We start from the raw sequence: 18,363 nt of genomic DNA, 5'->3' as shown, positions 1-18,363 counted from the left end.
GGGCGCTGATCGGCTTCCCGGGTTTCGGCACCAGAATGTTGCCTTCTGATATAAGGCAGGCGGCCTGGTTTCAGGAGACAGCACGGTGACCCATTCCCCAGGGTCACTCGGGCCTAAGAAACACGCGGACACCAATATGGTGGAGGATCAAAGGCCTTTATTCTCTCTTCCGTGGGGTTTTATAGTCTAGGGGGCTTCTACGTCAGGTGGGGGTCTGTCTTTACCATCTATGGTTAGTAGGGATGGAAAGTTACCTGGGCAAGTGGAAAGTTACCGGAATCCAGTTTGGTGGGCTACATTCCTATGTTAATTTTCTTATCTAAGGGGGCAGGGGCCCTGTCTTCCCGTAACATCACGAGATCTTCCGAACGCCAGGCCCTATCTGCTACAGAGTTCAATCTGAACAAATCCATAGTGCTGAAAACTAATCATAGTAAATGCTGGGATTGTTTCAGCTGTGTTTTGTGTGTATTTGTCATGTGTATGTTTATCCAAAACTTGGCTTAACATTAAAACAGATGAAATGGGAACGGTTTGTCTTCCTGTGACTGCATCCATTCCTTGGATATTTCCATGTCATGTAGATTTGACTCTGGTTGTGTATTTTATTAAAGTAAGTATCAATGAATGTACTATTTTTAGACAAAATTGACAAAATAATAGATCATTGCATACACCCCCATATGAAATAAAACCTGTGTTGTAAACAACACCTGTGATTACCAGAAACAAAAACATTTTACAAATGTAATTAATTTGTTGCTATTTAATGCTGTTATAATAATATATGTTTCCATTGCTGATTTTTTTTTGCTGATTATTGAGAACACCACAATAATTTGGCTTCATAGAGTACAAGGAAACAGTGAAACGGAAAACTGCAATTCTTAAAAGCTGTCATGAAAATACTTCCAGTAGTGGGTGGCCAAATAAAAAGGTATTTAGTAAACTTGAAAACAGGCATACAAGGGCATGTATGGATGGATGCAAACAGATGTGAAATCTCTTGCTCTGCAAGCCAACTGGGCATAAGCCAGCCTCATCAAGAAGCCATGAAGCCATGTTCATGCAGTGCTGGGCTAAAATATTCCCCCTGCCTGTTAGGAGGCAGTTTCAGCTCCCTTCCATAGCCAGAGAGCTCATGCAAGCTCGCTGTGATGCTGAAGCCAGCTCAGTCGAGCTGGGTTGGAAGGCAGACAGAAGAGCCTGTGTGTGTCTGCTCCCATCTGTGCAGACATGCCCCAAACCAGGCTGGGTGAAATTTGGAGTCTTAATTAAAAACTATGTTAATTAATTCAATAGGCCAAAACTTTGCCTGCTGTTGGCATGGATCTGTATCGGACAAGAAGAATGTTTTTCCACTTCCCAAGCAGACAAAATATTGGAGCTTGTATCTTTGAAGTTGGAGATGACAAAAATGACTTGGATTATTTTAGCTTGAAGATGCCTTTGTCACCTTGTGTTCGTTGATGTACAACTCTAACACCTCTGTGAGAAGGGAACATGCTGGTTTTTCCCATTGGGCAGATGGGGAACAGAATCCCAGAGACAAAAGGGACATCTCCCCAAGGCTACCTGCTGCCTCATGCACTGGTATCCTGGACCAGCTCCTCCAAGGAGTCATGAAGTGTCTTAAGACTCCTTCAGAACTTCCCTTTCGCCTTTTTCTTACAGAAAATGTGGTGCCTTTGCTTTTCTAAACAGGTCACACACTGATCTGGCAGTGTGAGATCAGCACAGGCACGTCCCACTGCTCCATGGCCCTGGTGTCCATGAATGGCCAATACAGTGTCTTGGCCCTGGCCCTGACCATTCCACAGCTCCAGTGTGAACAAATGCCTCGGCACAGCTTTGGTCCGCATTAACTCACTCTCACCAAGAGGGTGTCCTGGCACCATCTGGGGAACACACAAGCACAGAGCTGTTCCCAAAACTCGTCCTCTTGGCATGAGGAGAACATTCATTCATCCAGCCTCTCTTGAGTGCCCAGGCTTGGGGGGACAGCCCCTTGTCCTGTTTTATTTGGATTTTTAAGCATCAGCTCCCTTCACTTGCAAAATGCTTCCATGGACTTCCCAGGGAAATGAGGAGGCTGCTTGACCTCGTGCTTGGGTGGGACAGGATGTGAGGAGGAACAGGGCACAGAGGGAAAACATCTGAATTATGAGCCCCTTTGGGGGAAGAGTGACTTCATGCTGATGACCTACAAGTAGCAAAACAGGCCAAATTACTGCAATAAACTATTAATTGAGAGGAGATTGCCATAATGCTACTAAAATATTGCTGTGCTGTTTTTCCAACCACTGCTCTCAGGGAAGCTGAGCTATCAGGCCGTGCATTCTAGACAGGATTATGCCTTTATTCAGGTAAAGCCTTTGGACTGGCACAGCTTTTGTGGCAGTATGCAGCAGGAAGAGCTGGGATGGGATGTGGAATGGGAGGGACTCAGACATCTGAGGACTGTGCAGTTGGCAAACAGGGCACGGGCACTCACCTCATCTCAGGCAGCACGAACTCTCAGGGTCTCCTGCCTTGCAGGTGCGGGGGGCAGATGTGTTTTTAGGGCACCACTTATTTCCCAAGGTAGACAGATGTGCTTTGAAGCAGCTGAGGTTTCTGAGCTGTTCTCATGGCTCCTCCGCTTGCCTAAGGACAGGGAACGGGGCTGGGCTTCAAACGATGCGTTGAATCCTGCCCTCTTTGAAGTCCCTGGCAGAAATTCCCAGCACCAGCTCTGAGGTCTGTGTGGCTGAAGGGGCTACAACAGAGCAAAATGCCTTGTCTGGCCAGTTTAACTGGAGAGCCTGGGACTGCTTGGTCTGGGGGGACAAGATGGGGCACACCAGCTGGGTTGGTCAGGCTGGGGTGCAACAATCTTCATGGATCCATGCCCAGAGGATGGCTTGAAGCACCCTGTTAGAATTTAATACAACTCATCCCTATCTTCTTTCTCTCCTGGGAGTCCACGCTTTGGTGCTGTGACCAACACCTGAGTCATGGCATGGGAAATAGTTTGGGAGGCTTCAGGCAGGGTTTGCAGTGTTGAAAATTAGAAAAATAAGAAGTCTCATAGAAACGGAGCCAATTGGATCTGGAAGCCATGGAAGAGAGAGAGAAAAAAATATCAGCCTCTTGGCATGGGGATGTTTGTGTGTGTTTGCTTGGCTGTGCTTCTGATAGATGCCTTGAGCTTCTGTACATGATGCCTGGCACAGCTGGGGTGGGGAGGTGCATCAGGCAGAGGAACCATGTGACAAGACTGCTGCTGGTTGGTCTTGACTTTTTGAATAAGTAAAGTGGCCCTGCATCCTCCACCTGCTTCTGTAATCTTGTCCTGCGCTTAGTTTGTAGAGGTCTGCAAAGCTCTATATAGGAATGTATGGTAATAGACCAGTGGGCTGCAGCCAGGCAGGAGAAGGGATTGTGGAACATCACTGTCGATGTATTACACTGGCCCAAATGTGCGAAAATAATTGGAAAAATTGACTTTACTGTATAGTCACAGGTGACACCAATCAAAGTACTCCAGGTGTTGTGTTTGCCTCCTGCCCTTCAATATGAAAGACACCAAGAAGGTCCAGAATCTGCTTTCATTTCCCAGGGCTGCACTAGCAGAGGCTGCCCTGGGTCCCTGCTGCCCAGCATTGCTCCAGCAGCAGCAGCAGTGTGCCGTGCTGCTCCCAAGGAGAGTCTGTGCTCCATCAGCTGCATGGATGGCCCCAGCTGGCTTGAAAGGCAACACCATGGCTCCACAATGTGTCCAATTCTTTTTAATTTGTTTCTCATTATGTGAAATTTCAGGCACATGTCTAATGCCATCTTACATTTAGACCCCTACAGTAGATGCTTGCAAGGCTGCAAACTCTGTGAGACTCTGGGTTTTGCCCTCTGCCTGTTGGACTGCTGCTGTTGTTCCCCTCTGTAATCTGCTCCTCCCCCTGCCAAGCCAGATTTGCTGCTGCTATCGAAGTCCTGCAGCTGACATATTTCTAATCATCCCTTCATTGCAGTCTATCTTCTGTAAACAATTAGTGAACCCCTTCTGGGATTCGGAGTCATTGTTCTGACTTCCTAATTATTTATCTTTTTTTGGCTCTTTTATTTCTTGGCAAGAAAGATTTAGTGGCCAGGAGACATTAATACACTTGCTCTCCAAGTTCCTGTGCTTTGGTTAATCACTCCAGCTGAAACCTGTTGATACTGGACGATTTCTGGAACTTTATTATGTGAGTCTTTACAGCACATTTAACAAAGGAGCAATAAATGAGGTCGGTGGCAGGCATATTTGTGTGATGGAAATTGCTTTTCCCTTTGGGATGGGATCCAAACACCACAGAAGTGAGTGAGATTCTTTCCAGCAGCTCAGTGGGTTTGCTCTGGTTCCTGATGGAGCGACTGCCACCCAGTCACTGATGGCTGAGATGCCGTTGCTCTCCTTGCACCCTTGGTCACATGTTGGTGCCTGGCAAGAACTGCTGGTGAAGAGCCTGAGTTACTGATCCCGGATCTCTTGGGGGTGTGGGGGAACCCAGTGGATGTGAGCTGTGCTCAGTAAATTTGCTTTAAAAACTTATCCCCCGAGGAATCTCACTCTTTACATTGTTCTAGACTGAGTTGGACAAAGCAAAATTATTTTTAATGTATTTTTCCTCCCGATGCAGCCGTGATTATCAATTACTACTTGCACAAATCCAGAGCACAGCCATTAGCCAGGTTTGCTGCATGAGATTACCTAAGGAATCTCCAAATCACCTTTGGTTGATCTCAGCTACATCAGCCATAACAAACTGACTCAGACTGGCCTGTTTTTACTGTTCATGCTGGCCTTCTGCTTTTATCTCCTCAGGTTGTGCCATCCTTGTACCTACATGCTGAAAGCTTTCTTTGTTAAACTGGTGAAAACTAATTACTCATCAGACTTGGAAAGGTTCTGCTGTCCTGTCCTGGCAGGCTGCCCCTCCCAGCTAGTCCAGAACACCATCTTCTGAACTCTGAGGAAAAGGGATTCCTCCCACCATTTTCCAGACATTTCAGTGTCAGCATTACATAATTCATGTATTGTTTAAGTCATGTTAACATTGCTCTTTTTCTTGATTACTCCTTATTAAAGTGCTATGTCAGCATATTAGTTTGTTTTCTTTCCCATTAGCTTCCAAGAGCTTGGCTCAGTCCTTTACATATGTTAATGCTCTCCTTTGACCAGTTACAGGTCAGTGTGTGAATAATCTTTATGCAGGAAAACCAAACATCCACACAAACATCCACTGGAATCATACGGGGTCATATTAATGAATTTCATGAGGGGAAGGGTAGAGGAAACTGAGATTTGCTGCCCAGGTTGCTCACTTCCAACCAAAACCATTTGATGAATCTTTTTTCAGCAGCAAGGAATGTTCTTTGCACCCTGGTGGCCAGGAGTCCCTCTTCCTTCAGTAAGAAGAGACACCCCCATCTGGAGGGACATTTGAACCTTCAGTGTTATTTTTGCCTTCTGGAGAAGCCCATCTCTGGCCAGTGACCACAGGGGAAGCTCAGTGGAGCCCTTATCACACTCACCACCTCAGAGAAGCCTCTGCCATTGCCTTTGGAAGTTACTTCTGCAAGGACTAGAGGTGTCTGTTGTGTCTGGAGGCTCAAGCATTGTATTGGTCTGTGATACACAAGAAGAGTTAATCATTTCTGTCCACTGAGGAGCTGGAGAAAGCAGTAATGCTGTGCTTCCCTCACTCCTTCCCATGCCCAGATTTATAAATTATCCATGTGGGACATGGGAGACTCCTATGAGTGATTTTCCTCTGCTTGATGGGACTTGAACTTGCTTTTCCCAAAAAAATGTCCGAACAAAGCTCTCAAAGCCTCTCCCAGACTCAAACTTTTAAAGATGTTCCCATTTGTATAAAATAATTAAATTGACAGTGGAACAGTCCAGGTTTCTCTCCTTCCCAGCTGAAAGCCCTAATAACAGGGTGTAGTGATTCAGGAAACCTGCCCACACAACCTGTGGCTTTTGTTTGAAGGTCTGAGATCTCAGAGCCTCCTGTGCCAAGAACCCTTTCCTGGCTGGGTTCCAGCCCCCAGCAGGCACTGTCCATCAGACAGGGGCTGTTAAGCACAGTGGTCCTCCCTTCCAACCAAAGCATCATGGACAGCACCCTGGGACCTCCAGAGAGGTGCTTTGCTTGAGGAGGTCACCTTGCCTGTGGGCCCCCCAGGCAGCTCTCCCTAGTGGATGGCACCTGTTTAAAGGGAAAGCTTGAAAAAAGGTGCTGGTCTGCAGGGAAAGCTTTTCCCCACACCAGGCTCAGAGGAAACTGCCTGAGTCCACAGTTTCATGAGGACAAAAGGATCCCACCAGGAGGGTGAACTTCATGTGCTCCAGCTCAGTTTTGATTTTCAAGCTTGCATCCAGCGAGACTCTGAGTTTTCCAAACCCTCTGTGCCACAGGTCTGCTGCTGAGGACAGCTTGGTGGGCCATGAAGACTTAGAGCCATTCTGTAGCAAGCATAATATTTCACTACAAATTTTATTTTCCTATTAGAAGTGATATAAATAAACAGTAAAAATTTTTTTGTGCAGTCAGTTAGAAGTCCTGTATTTCATCAGCATTTGAACAGGGATTCATTAACATTCTAGTTATATTTTAACATGTTTTTCTAAGCATTAAAAAAATCCATTCACTTTGCAGTAAAATATTTTATTTTCTGGTTGGGGGGTTTCTATTTTAAACACACACATTGTGTGTGAGTTTATATATTTTTATATACATATATATATATATGCATATACATAAAATATATGTGTATGTGTGTGTGTATTTTATATAATATAGGCTTGTGTGTGTCTATATTATATTTGGCCCGTATCCACTCTGGCCTGACTGCCCTGAGCTTAGAAACTAAACAGTTGCAGGCTTGGCTGGTGCTGGGCTCAGGGACCACCTGGGAACCTGGGTGCTGCAGGGACTGGCCAGGGAGTCGTGGTTAAACACGTGGTGAATTTCAGACCACAAAAATTGCATGAGTGGAAAGACTTCATTTGGCACCATTTTCGCTGTTGAGCTGATGGATGGGAGATTAAAAAAAAAAAAAAGAAATATATATATTAAAAAAATCCCTCCTCCTCATGGTGGGTGTGGTGGCTTAGATGTCTGAACAGCAGAGCCTCCCTACCCTCCGGAGCTTACACTCTGAGGCCTTGAACCTGAAAAAATAAAAACAAATATGCTTAACAGCATGCATGTGAGAACTTGAATAACTGTTCACAGGTCTGGAGCCCGGGGGGAGCTCTGAGAACTGCAGGGATTCAGAGCAATGCTGGCCCTCAGCATCCGTGGAGGCTCCAGTGAGGAGCGGGTGTCCCCTACATTTTGCCTTTCTGGCTTCAGTGTGGTGAGGATGCAACTGGTGCTGGCACTGGGGGGAAAGATGAGGCTTTAGATCTCTCTGCTTTTAAGGACTGCAGCTGTTTTTTACTTTTTTACATTTATTTTTATATATTTACATATGAGTGTGCCTGAAGACCAGTGTGTACGTATTTTCTGCCATCCTGTCCCTTTGCAGGCACCAGGGGAGAAGCACCCAGGAGGGGTGAGAACATGATCCCAGGGGGTTTGGCAGAAATTCAAGAGGAGCATTTTGCTTTGGTTTTTATCATTCCTGGAACTGTTTTTCCATTCCCTACAGATAGGACTGTGCCTGCACTCAAAGGAGCCCAGGGGACACCAGCACATGGCTGTGGTACAACACCCTTGTCCTGGCCAGCCTTTGGGATGCTGCTCATCCCCCTGGGGTCACCTCTGGGGTCAGTGGGGTGTGTTTGGGGATGCTTTCCTCAGCTGGGATGCATCTGCTGTGCCTTGGTGAAACCTTTCACACAACCTGCTGCCAGTGCTCTGACAAGGATGATTTCCTAGCAGATAGATATCCTCACAGATAGTTATTTATAGCTCTATACATCGCTGTGTCTGGCAGGTTTCACCCCCAGCGCATCGCCCACAAAGGCCCCCGGACAAAAGCAGAGATATGAATAAGGGCCAAGGATCATTACCTTGGGCAACAAAAGCTGTCCTGGAGAACAAAAATAACACAGAAAGAGCCCACAAAAGGCAGAAAATCCTTCCTTCCTGCCAGCTCCTCTGTGGGCCTTGCCTGCAGCGGTACCCGGGGCTGCAGAGCCCCAACAAAGAGCGCTCACTCGCTCAGGCCCAGCCCCGGCTCCCTCCGTGCCCTGCCCTGAATGCCGCCCCTTTGTGAGGGGACACAATGGCCGAGAACCCCACAGTGACACTGAATGGGCTACAATGCCAACATCTGTGAGACAGCTCCTTTGCCGGGCCATGGAGAAGGGGCAATAAATCGCTGATAGGCCTGCTCGGAGAGCAGTCACCCATGGCAGGGCCGGGGAACGCGGGGACGGAGGCGCCCATTGAGCGCGGCCGCGTGTGTCCCCAGCCCGCTGCCCGCGCCTGGAAACGGGGGTCAAACGCTGCAGCCCCCCTGTGACAAGGGGCTGCCGAAAGTCAACAGAGAATTAGGGACAGGCAGCAGCCACCGAGCCATTTAACTCATCTTCTTGGGGCCGTCTGCTCTTTGTTCGGCTTAATGTGGATTGACCCAGCAATTGTTGGACTGTCTAATTCTTCAAGCTGCAGGCTGGATGCCTGTTTTTTGGTTTCTGGTGGGTTTTATTGTGTTTTTTTATTTTAGTGAAATGACTTTCTCCAGCTGCCTTGTCTCCTCTAAAGGGGTGAAGCAGCCTGCAGGGATGATAGGAAGTATTGACAGCTGGAAGTTTGAGGAATGTGGGTTGAAATAAATTGAATTGAGTTAGGTCTGGACAGTGCAGATATCTGACCTCCCCTGTGCTTGCTCATTAGGGTATGAAGCAACAAGAAAAGGATATTTTCTATTTCAGAAAACTGCTGCATATGATCTTAAAATTGATTTTCCTCTTAATAAAGCCTATTTCTCTGTCTAATGCAGGTTGTGTGGTATCACCCAGTGACTCCTGTGGCCAGGCCATTCCACCTGGCTGAGATACATCAAGTCTTCAATAAGAATGTACAATTTCAACTATGGGCTGAGATAGTATTTTCTTTTCCTGTCAGATGTCCAGCTAATCATTATCAAAGATGAGTTGCCTACTAAAAATAAGCCCTGGCATTTACATTTCCCAGTTTCCTGAAGATCTTGTAAAGAACACAGAAGCGCTGATTAACTATCCTGCTGCTAATTAATTATCAGACTTTTAGGAGGCCATCGATATCCATCCCATGCATTTTTAAACATTCTTTCTGCTGCATTATGCATCATCCTCTTGGGACTACTCCCCATCTGAATTGGGAAGCATTACAAATTTCAGCTCTTGTTTTTTGCAAGGACTGAACTTGCTTTTAATGGTTGAACCTGTATGAACTTGTGGGAGAGCTAAAGCAAGTTTCCCTTCTGAATTCAAACGTCAGTATTTAGTGATGTGCAAAATTGTTTTTGGCAAAGTTCCTCTCCAGTCAACACACTATCTCAAGTTAATTATTATAATTTGACCTAAAACTGTTACATGTGCTGGAGACTCTCTGAGACTGAAGGGAAATCCTTTGAGTTCTTAATCCCTTAGCATGCCGTCTAAAACCAACTAAAAGCTGATGAATTGATCTGTCTTTTGATCTTTTCTCTCTGAGACTATAATAAAACTGCTGATCCATGGTACCCTCAATTTGTCAGCAAAAACACTGCATATTTGTTTATTTGTTGTTATATGGATCTTTAATTCAGCTTGGTCTCCCTAAATCTTATATCTCCTAGGAAAGATGCAAAAAGAATTGCAGAGGATCCAAAAATAAAAATCCCTTCTAAAAAGCCATTGATGGAGTTACAGTCAGTGGAACCAGGAGGGCCAATTAGATCATCCAGTCTCATCCCCTATAAAATACAGAGGTCACAGAACTTCATCCTTTTACTTTTGTATCAAGCTCAATACTTTGTGTTTCACTGAATTATATCTTTCAGAGAAGTAGGCAGTTTTAGTGTTAACATGGAAAGAGAGATAATCCCTCTGGGTAAAAGGCTGAGCATGCACAGAAAGTGGGGATGAAAGAAAAAATAACCCTTCCATTTCCCTCTATTAATACAACAATTATTTAATGTATATGTTCTGTCTTCTTTCATCCAGTGTCCATAAAACCTTCTGAAATGTGACTTCTTTAATTTCCTTTGACAAATTATTCCATTATTAAGGAAACTGGGAAAACAGCAGCTGACATTCAGACTGAGTGAGTTACATTTCATTCTGTTTCCTTAAAATGGCCATACTGGTTGTTATTACTCTCATTTTATTGCATGAGTTCCTATATTTGCCAGTCAGGAACAGTGGTCCCCTGTACCACAGAGGAATTATGGAATTATTGTCTCCCACAGGAGCTGCAGCCCCCCTGCACAGCAAAGGATAAAGATGATCCTTGCTTTAAACAACTCATGCTGCATCATTTTTCTCATTCAGCCCCTGTGAGTTTCCTTTGCCTTGTCACCAATGACATCCTCAATCTTCCTGCTTTCTTTCCACCACGTAGACACTGGAAAGGACTGAGCCACACAAAGGCCACAGTATCTGAAGATCTTGTTCAGTTTTACTCTGGGAGGTACACCTTGCTCAGTTACGCTCTTTGAGGTTCATCCTGCACCTGGGGATGGCTTGGTGTGGTAACAGGGTTTGTCCCTTCTCAGGTCCCAGAGTGCTGGGCAAGCTGCTTTGCCTTGACACAGAGCCACAGAGGTGACACCCTGGCTTTGTCTTGCCCTTCCCACATATTTAATTCTGTTCCTACATGGCTCAGAAGAACTGCTTGTCCCAGGGGAGGGAGCTCCTGTTATCTGCTTGAGTCACTGCACTTCTGAAGGACCAATGTGGCCTCCTGTGTGGGAATGGTGTTTGGGCTAAGTAACTTAACCTCTCCCCATGGATTGTGGTGTGAAGCTCACCCTTTGAATGGTGTATTTAAGTGAAAAACTTGAAAACAGGGGTTCTCTTCTGCTGAGAATATATTCAGTGTGTTTGAGGCTGCCTGGACACACTGAGCTAATGCAGGAGGTCAGGGTGTCTCATCATGCTGGGGATGGAGGTGGTTGTGGGTCTTTTGTCAGCATGAATGCATTGACAGGTTGGTTCCTGTGCTCAGACTCAATCTCCCTCTTCTGTGGGGTCCTGCATATTGGCCTGGATCCACGGCTGAGCTGGCGCTGCTGTGTTCCTTCATCTGGGCTCAAAGATGGCATGATCCTCCTGTACCGTTTCTCCAAAACTCCTGAGACCTTTTCCTATGTAGAGAAAAAGGAATTTTGGCTCAGGGATGACCACAGACTTTTTTCTCCTCTCCTTCACAGTGACACCTATGGCCTGTCCAGGGCTCTTAGGGGAGAGATCCCATTGCCAGCTGTGGGCTGTGGGCAGAGGAAAGTCCAGCCTGGCCCTGCTCTGCTGGTCCCCATGGCCACCCTGCTGTGCCTCTACAGTGGCACTGCTGCCATTGCAGCTCTTTGAACTGGCCCTCCACAGTCCCAGGAAAAAGGGTGTTCTTTGGAAGTGGCTTCATCTGCTTCTGAAAATTACTTTTTCTCCTAAAAGCAGTGGAAATCAGACATGCCGGAAAGGGTTAAGCACCCAGTACACTCACTGTCTGCTCTTTGAAAACAGTTCCCTGTATTACCTTTACAAAATATTTCAGGGGATTTTGGTGTCTGTCTGAGTCATTCCGTTAAAACCACCACAGTAAAGAGTTGAGGATATCTTGTATTTCCTAAAGGGCTGATTTTAAAACTATTCTGATTTTCCTTTTCTCCAGGGCTGAGTGCTGCAGTCAGGAGGCTGCAGGAAGCTCTTCCTTTCCTGCTTTCACTTTGGTGGTCACTGGGAACTTCTGGGCTGCAAAGATATCTTGACTCCTGTGCTGGAGGTTTCTCCTTTAGGCTTTTCCTCAGGATAGTAGTTGAGGCAGGCTCATGAAAGCAATGTTTTTGAGTTCCCTCACCCTGAGGAAGCAGCCAAATCCCAGTTTTTTATTTCTTGGCATGTTGCCATGGCTGCCATGGTGTTGAGAGCTTCACTTGGGATGTGTTTTTGGTGAAGGTGCCAGTGGCTGCTGTGCATCATGTTAGCACACCACATTCAATTGGCCCTGACATTTCATGCTGTTAGAATTCCCTGCTCAAGGAACTCATGTATCCCAAATGGATTTGTGCAGGAAATTGTTTTTTCCTGTTTTATCCAAGGAGAAGGTAGCTCTGGGCATGCACAGTAACAGAACTTTGATCACCCTCTTAAATATGATGAAAACATAATTGATTTCAGCAAATATTTTTTTCATCAAATAGGAAATTAAAAACAAGTTGTACCTTCAGAGTCACCCTGTTGTTAATCCAATATTGTGGCAACACAATTACAGCTGCCCCAGCGTGGGGTTGGCACAGCAGGATCCGGATACTCGTGGCACTGGGGATGGAGAGGAGTGTTAGGAAACCTGGCAGTGCTGTGCAGCAAAGCTGGGAAGGCTGCAGTGCTTTTGCTTGGGAAACTGTGAGATAATGTGCAGACCTAGAGGGGCAAGCTGAACTGAAAGCTGCCATGACAGCAATTAGTGCTGTGCTAGTAATCGGAGGACAATCAGGACTAATATTCTCATAGTTCTGGTCAGTCTGTACTCGAGTTAAATATTTCTTCCTGTGTCTGTGGGTTGGGATATGGCTCTAGAAATCTGTCCTGGATACTGGGTCATTTGCTTTAGCCATTTATTACTTGTAACTGCATTCAGATTTCAAGAATGTGTTTAGCAATCCCCTGCTTGATGTGTTGCACTGGATTTGTTGTAATGGGAGTGGAACCATGGGAAACAGAACAGAAATCAGAGCAGCCCAACTCACATTGTCTTTGCTGCTGTTAGATGTCTCTGTACCTTGGGTTTATACCCATCTTTTTGTGCCAGAGAGAGAGATAGCTCAAAATACACAAAATCTGGATGCAAGCAGCAGGTTGAGAGCTGGCTTGGGTATTTGGGCAAGTCTGCACAGAGGGAGTGTGGATCCAAGGTAGGAAACCTCTTTTCTTGGAACACTGTCATGAAAATAAATACATTTGAGTTCCTCAGGGATCAGATTAACTGATCCCTTGTTCCATATTAAGTAGAATTTGTACATTTCCCCTGCCTTTTTATTGTGTCTCCTCGGGGCTGTGTCAGCAGCTGCTTGGGTAAGTTCCAAGTGAGTGGGGCTATGCACAGAGAAAATCCAGCCAGTCTAACCCTGTGCTTGAAGTTCTGCTATGGATATTGATGGGGGGCATGAAGATGCCTGGGCTGGGTTTTGCTGTGGCTGCGTAAGATGCAAAATGCCAGCTTGGATGCCAAAAGAGCTATAGCAGCAGGATCTGGCAGAGATCAGTTTGAGCTCCTGAGGGGTGATCCCTTTCCTCTCTGTCTCTGGCTCCTGTAGTGGTCCCACTGCTGCAGAGCCCAGTGGGACCCACAGTAGCATCAGCCTCAGGAATCCTAATGCAGAAAAATCTTCATGTGGTCTGCCTCAAACAGCATCCTCAGACTGTGCTTGAGGAAGGTGTAAAAATCTTGGCAGTTGTGAACTCCTAAATCCCTTGGTTTTAAAAATGCTCCCATTAGAGGAGAGCTGCTTTCCCTCTCCTACCCAAAGTACTGCAGCACTCAGCTGCCTCCACAGATATTCCACCTCCCTCTCCTTGTTAGTTCAGCCATTCTCCTCCTCCAGGGCTTGTCCAGACTTGGCACAAAGGTGCTAACACGCTTGTACTGACACATTTCCAAATGAAAGATGACATATTTTCAACTGAGCAGCTTTATCTTTTCCTGCTAACACCTGCTAAAAAGCAGCTCCTTCTGTCCACACTGGGATTTGAAAACCTGCTTGTTCAAATATTTTAGCTGACACGTTCCAGAAATGCTCTTTTTGCTGCCATCAGACTCAGCATTGCACTGTGGGCTGTGCTCTGTCCCCACCTGGGAATGAGGCTCACAACAAAGCCTGGCTGATTTGAGTAGTGCACGATCAGGTTCAAAAAGAGCGAAGAGTTCTGTTTGCTTTCACTTAGCATCCAGGCTGTGTGACAGAGGAAAGGTCCACAAGCTGCAAACACTGACCTCCTGCAATTTAACATCTCTTTCAGCTGAACTTCCAAATGAAAACAAATTGTCCTGACCTCTACCTTCCTCTTCTACTCCTTTTGGATGATGTCTTCAGCTTTGACTCATTTCTCTTTGCCCATCTCAGAGTATCTAAACTTAATCAGAAAGCTGATGATTTCTTTATTTTCAAAGAAACTGGCATCAGGTATCTCTGGCAAGGTGCACTGCCTCCCAAGCCAATTGGAGTGAGCTCCTTCCTCTTGCTTTGTCAGGTCAGGATTACCTGAGGTCTCATCCCAAAAGTCCTCCAACCTCATCCACACATGGAACTAAGGGAAGAGCTGTGGGAGTGATGGCTGCAGGGCTGGACTCAGGCGTTCCAGGCATTTTGGGTAAGGAATCATGCTTCACTCTTTTCTTCACCACTCACACAGGAGCCAGCCAGCTGAATGGCTCTGCTAACAAAATGTGTAAGTTAAGGCTCAGTAATGATGTCCTGTCTGGGCTGAATTCCCCTGACTGAGCTCACTGACAGCACCTCAGGTGATCATGTTTTATGTAGCAGGTCCCTTCTTGGGAATAAGGAACTGCCCAATGTGCAGGAGGATTGGCAGAGTCCTGCCATTATTTCAGGAAATGAACAGCAAAGCCTTCCACTGCTCCTCACAATGCATAAGGAATGTAAAATATCCTGGGCCCAAAAATTTAGGCAGGGCTATGTCAAGATTTATTTCAGGGAAAAATCTGGTAGAACCTTGTTCAGTCTCTATTTAGCAATACCACCTCTTGCCTTGTCCCCATCCATGCCATGCCCCAGCCCACATCTCCTCAGGCCTTGCTTTGCCAGCCTGGAGCTCCACAGCACCTTCCTTGGTGGGAGCTCTGCTGAAGATGGGAGCCTGTGCTGGGAGGGGAACACAGCCAAGGGGAAATCAGAGAGCCACAGAACCTTAGAATGGCTTGGCCTGGAAGGGACTTGAAGCTTATCTTGTTCTAACCCACCTGCATAGGCAGGGACTTTTTCACCAGACCAGGTTCCTCAGAGGTCCATTGAATCTGACCTTGAACAGTTCCAGGAATGGGGATTTCACAGGTCTCAGGCATGGTGATGGATAGATGGCTGGTGGGGCCAGGTGGGGTTAATTGTCACTTATCACTGCCAAAAGACAAGAAACTTGGTGAACATTCCTTCCCAAAGGCCGTACTTTGTATCCGTGTGGTCAGTGGTGGAATAAAAAACATTCACTGTGTATAACCTAGAAAGAAGACTTTGCTTCCCAATATATTTCCTTGAAGATATTAATGTTCAATAGCATTAACAGGGAAAGGAGTGAGGGAAAAAATCCTCTCTAATTACAGCTGCAGCGAGAATTGACTGGCACTGGCTGGGTTAATTGGTTTTCTAACATTGTCCCCTACAGCTACTGATGTTTGCAGACAACTCAGTGTGTTTCAGCTTTCATACCTTCAAAGATACTTTTCATTTTGCATAGGAGCAGGATAGAGCTGTTTTAGAGGGGTGTCCTAAAATGGAATTTTTAAACATTACGGGGTTTGGGTCATGAAGCTCTGTAAAAGAAATCTACACCATACCATTACATTCCTCTAAGACATAGATTCCTCCAGCTTCCAGAATATACCAAATCCACCAAATACATTGTCAAACCCAAATGTCTTTGCAGGAGGGCTCTGCTGTGATGTGGTGACACATTTTGAGAAACTGAAGATTTTCGGTGTGTTTCCCTTGCTGCCTTGAAGTCCTCTGTACAAAACATTTGAAATCTCACATCACAAACCTTTATTTCTAACAAATTAATCCATGGCTCACCAATCCCAGAAAACATCCCCTCACTAATTCCCTCACTGAAAAACTGAGCTTCTTCTCCTAAATATATATGTAAGGCTGTAAGTCCACTTTAGCCATTAAAAGCAGATCTATTCACAGAACAGATGCATTTTTTAAACAGATTAATCTTAGGGGGACGATTGCGCTCAAGCCAATGGAGCGAAGCCAGTTTGCCCCCACAGGCCCCTGTTTTAAAATGAAGTGATGAAAATGGGTGACGGAAATGATAATTGCCTGATGATTTTCATTGCCCTGAGCCCACTGGTTGCTCTGTGTGTTTTGTGATCAAAGTGAGGCATGGATGGGAATCTCTGCTGCTCCTCACGTGCATTCCTCTCGCAGTCCCTGGGCTCGGTTGGTTTGCTGCAGAGGCATCTTTGACTATTCACACGTCATTTCAGCTCTGGATGTAACTACCAGGTTTTATTTGATGTGAGAAGGAGCAGCAAGCGCTGTGCTTGGAAGCAAAAGGCACTGTTTGTTTTGTGATGCTCACAGGGATTCCTGTTTTGCAGATATGGTGTGCATATTTCACAGCAGTGCAGACAGCTCCTGTCAATTGCAGTGAGTTATGGCTCCAGAAGCCTTCATTCACCATAAACCTGCACTGCATTAACTCCTCAGTTCCAACCCCTGCCAGTGGCAAACTCATTGCAATGCAGATAGAAATCACTTTGAAACTTATGACTGGAAAGACTTTTCTCTCATAGATTGCTGTTTCTGGTTCTGGGGGATGCTTTCTGATGTCTCTTGGGGTCACTTTGCATATCAGATTCAGGCTACAAGCTCCTCCTGAAGCGTGTGGCTTCTTGCCTCCCATTCTGTTCCCAGCTAGAGAGGGAAAATCCCTGCCCCTGGCATGGCAATGGTGGCACAGGCTGGTAAAGCTGGCCTGTCTCTCCATGTGCAGGAAGAACAGCTGAAGGGAGAGGAGAGGAGAGCCTCTCCCAGCACAGCCCAGGATCCCCTCACAGGAGAACACAAGAGCCCAAGGACAATTCAAAAGCTCATTTAGGACAAATCCCCAGTTTACTCTTCTCCTTCCTCCCGCCTACATGGGAAGAAGGAGAAGAGTACCCCAGGCTGCGTGGTTTCCAGCTCTTCCTGAGCCCTGGGGCTTGCCAGAGGCCAGCAGGCTTTATGACAGATAGATTAGTCTTCTTCTGGTCATTGAATAGGATCATAGAATAATCTGTGTGTGGCTTGGAGGTAGGAGATGGGATAAGGGATTTTGTGAAGCCACAGGGTTTCTGAGATCATGAATTAAATCGGATTTGTCCTCTGGCATTGAAGGCTGGGAGCTCTGGTCTCTTGAGAAATCTGAAGACCTCTTGGTAATGTTTGGTACCTGTCAGGGGGTAAAAGATTTGCAGGTGTAAACAAGAGTAAATCTTAGACAGCAAAGGGAGATGATTGCCTCTGGGCTATATCCATGCAGTAACTCACCAGCTCATGTCTTTTAATAGCAAGGAATGCAGGGCTTGCTTATGTTTACAAGCAGAAAGAGTGGAGAGAACTCTTTCTTTTTTGGATCCACAGACTGGATGCCATGTGTAGGTATTTAGGCAGTGTGCTCAGGCACTCAGCTGTGGAGGACAAATGGATTTCAGGTGGGGGTTCTGAACTGGAGCTCAGCTGAGCTGCCATCTCCACTCTGCTGCAGCTCCTTTTAGAGTCTTTGGTCCTTTATTAAATCTTGCCTGTGTTTCAATTACCACCTTTGAAACTAAGGCAAGGGAAAGCACTGATCCAAGCATGTCTTTGCAGTGCACAGGTTTGCTGCTTAGGGGATCAATGAAAGCACCTGGGCTGGCAGATAAAACAAAATGCTGGTTAGAAGTTTCTCCTGACTGTGAGGAAAAGGTAACTTCTACCACATGGACTTTTCTGGATGTTGGCCCAAGTTCTTTGCAACACCATCTCTCTGGCTTTTCTCAATCCAGGGCAAATCTTTCTGAATCTGGTCTTTTGACTCCTATGTTTGCTTTTATTGATGAGTTTTCCTAGGCAGCTGAGTAAGAGTCAGTCAGCCAGGGGAGCCACACCACCTGCTCCATACCACTGTGTCAGTGCAAAGCAAACCAGAAAAACTGGCTAAGCTGCTAAGGGAGAGAGCTTCCATGGGCTGGGGAATCCTCTGGTGGGGCAGAGTCAGTGCAGAGCAATTCCCTCTGCCAGCACGAGGTCTGGATTAGAGATGGGTAAAGAGCCAGTAGTGCCTATTGCAGTGTGTGACAGGTGAACTTGTGTAGGTGGAGCTCAGGTGATGACAGGAACCTTCAGAGACCTTTGATGGTGTGAGTTGGCCTTGCCATTGTCTGTAGCTCACCAAGTGAAGCCCAGATGGATTGGATGCTCACAGGTTGGTCCTCCAGTGCT

At 46.1% G+C, this 18,363-nt stretch overlaps 1 long non-coding RNA gene across 1 annotated transcript; it reads right to left on the bottom strand.

Annotated features, from left to right (window-relative positions):
• Positions 1-16,822: 16,822 nt before the first annotated feature.
• LOC135447233 (uncharacterized) lies at positions 16,823-17,962 on the bottom strand. Its single transcript, XR_010440027.1, has 2 exons — positions 17,431-17,962; positions 16,823-17,332 (listed from the first exon to the last, which is right to left on the bottom strand). It is a non-coding gene; the product is annotated as an uncharacterized LOC135447233 (long non-coding RNA).
• Between the last annotated feature and the right edge of the window lie 401 nt (positions 17,963-18,363).

Source organism: Zonotrichia leucophrys, chromosome 4 (genome assembly GCF_028769735.1).
Source record: "Zonotrichia leucophrys gambelii isolate GWCS_2022_RI chromosome 4, RI_Zleu_2.0, whole genome shotgun sequence".
Lineage (NCBI taxonomy): Eukaryota > Metazoa > Chordata > Aves > Passeriformes > Passerellidae > Zonotrichia > Zonotrichia leucophrys.
Note: the sequence above shows the minus strand (reverse complement) of the source record. Positions and strands in the feature narration are given on the sequence as shown.